Genomic DNA, 2,667 nt, shown 5'->3' with positions numbered 1-2,667 from the left:
TGCTATAAACATTCGTGTACAGGCTTTTGTGTAGACATAAGTTTTCAGCACATTTGGGCAAATAACAACGAGCACGATTTCTGGATTCGTATGTCTAGTTTTGTAAGAAACTGCAAAATTTCTTAAGTGTTTGAACCATTTTGCATCTCCACCAGCGACGAGAGTTCCAGCTGCAACACATGAACTATAATTTTCAGTTGTCTCATTGTCTTGTATTGTCACCTGGAAGATTTGAGGTTTTATGTGGAAGCATCAAATTGGTGGCCAAGCTTAGTTCACATTTCCTTCTTCCCACTTTCTGGGGCAGTGAAAAGTAGTATCTTGCTCCTTCATGTTCTGTATCAGTTCATGAAACACTTTCATTATGAAACTATAATAGGAAGACTATTGAACTATCAAAATAAGTGAATAAAAAAACAAAGCTCCTGAACATTATAATTGGATAGTGTTAAATATTTCGTTTCTTAACTGTAAAGTGGTGATGTATAAAAAGGGCTGTTGTAAGGAATACCTGACCAATGGCCCAATACCCATTTTTATGTGTTAGAAATGTCACAATTATATACTCTTAAAAATTAAATAATTTTTGTATGATAGATAAAATCTTATTTAAAGAATCCAAGGCTTAGAAAGTTTTCATTACTTTATAAGTTTATTTCCCAAGATTTTATGACTAGAAAGTAATAGGAAATGACTTTTTTTTCTGGACAAATATGAAGTAGTATATATAGCATTCTGTGAATTTTCAGAAGAGTTAAAATTTAGAAAGGGAGCTATAGTATTCTGATGGTAGAGGTGGGCGCCTGATATAAATTCACAGGTATACTTTAATCAAAAGTCTTTATAATACTGTGGTACCACATTCTGTTGCTATATATTAATTATTAATGTTCTTGTCCATATGCCATACAAATTTTGAGCACCTACAGTTTTAAAACAGTGTATCCTTTAATTACTCTTCAAATCTTAGAGCCTTTAGCATGGAGCTCAATTTACAGTGCTTGATATAAATTAAGAGTTAATGAAGTGGCTTATAAATTCAAATTACTATAGAAGAGTAGCAAAAGTGGTATAATGAATATTTGGCATCTAACATGTTCAACTGGAGAACAGTATATTATCATGGATTACATAAATATATGTATATATACATATGCATATATGGCATTTATATACACAACATATATATTTATATAGATGATACATACTTCATTGTAAATGTAGAGTGAAAACTGCTATATGGAGACAAGAAAGGAGTGTTTATAGCTTTCTGAGTCTGTTATGGAGCTTATATCTAGTGATCCTGCTGAGTCCATAGTTCTAAAAGGGCTTCTTTCCTGCTGAGCAAGCAGTGCTTGGTGCACGCATGACTGAGCTTTCTGAATAAGTGTAGCATCCTGCAGCAATGAGTCATGGAGGTGCTGAGAGGACTCAATCTTTGTTGATTCAGGTGGCATTCATGGGAAAATTGTCCAATTGATTTATTGTTATTTGTCCAGTCCCAGATTATCTTATGAATATATGTCACTAAAAACAAATAAAAATTATTTTGGTATTAGAAGTAAGAACTTTTATACTAAAAACTGTAGTTTCAGTGATTATTCTTAGGGTAAATAAATAAAAAATAGCTTTTTTCTATTTTTCAGCCTTTTGCAGATTTTGGGAATCAAGGCAATTCTCATGTGGTTTATTTCTTTGCAGCGATTTTTACAATAGAAGAAAATAAATCCATCCACTCAGATTTTTTTTTCTGGGAGTGAAGAAAATAGGAAAAATATAAAGGCAATGAGAGATGGGTTTGAGAAGTATATTTTATGATTTATTTTTCTTTAAAGGAATTAGTATGAGTTTATCATGCATTCATTGGTTCTTAGTAGGGAGGGGTTTTTAATGACAAAAATTATGAACAGAATTTTCAGCTGATTTCTAGGCTAGTACATTTAGAAATATTGACCAACCTAATTGGATATTTTTTCTTTGCTGATATGAACAATTCTAATAAAATTTTTTTGCAGAGAAATAAATAGTATGATCATCTACCAAATACAATGTCTATTTTCTTCCAGTTGTTTCACAAGAATTATTGACTAATATATCAGAAGGACTTAGTGGGCATTTGGGGTTCATTTGTTTCCTCCATAGTGAAGGTCCTCAAAGCTTGGGTGTGCTCTTATCTATATTTAGTGAACTGGCTTCTTTTTAAAACCCATCCTATAGCATCACCTGTGCTATCTTCAAGGGCAAATATAATTTCTTTCCTCAGGCCTCACTCCCTTTAACTTTTTTTCAGCATTCAATGATGCTCATTAGTCATCTCAGCTAATCCTTTATCACCCTCTATATTAATACCATCTTTAATTTCCCCATCTCTCACTGTCACTTCCTTGTGTTTCTTTTAGTCACATCTCTTATTTGCATTCACTAAACACCTGAGAAATTTCTCTCTAGCATCAATGTGCTTTTATTTCTCTAAATAAAATGGGTCTTCATGTTAAATTTGACTCTACATTTCTAGCTAATATAACACATGACTACTCAGATGTCACAACTGTCTTGAAACAACATATATAAAGTTGAATTTATTTGGTACCCCACCTCTACCATTAGAATAGGTCCTTTTCTATATTTTACTTCTTAAAATCCACAGAATGATCTCTTTCACCTTCT

Source organism: Leucopleurus acutus, assembly GCF_964270905.1.
Source record: "Leucopleurus acutus genome assembly, chromosome: 3".
In the NCBI taxonomy this organism is placed as follows: Eukaryota; Metazoa; Chordata; class Mammalia; order Artiodactyla; family Delphinidae; genus Leucopleurus; species Leucopleurus acutus.
Note: the sequence above shows the minus strand (reverse complement) of the source record.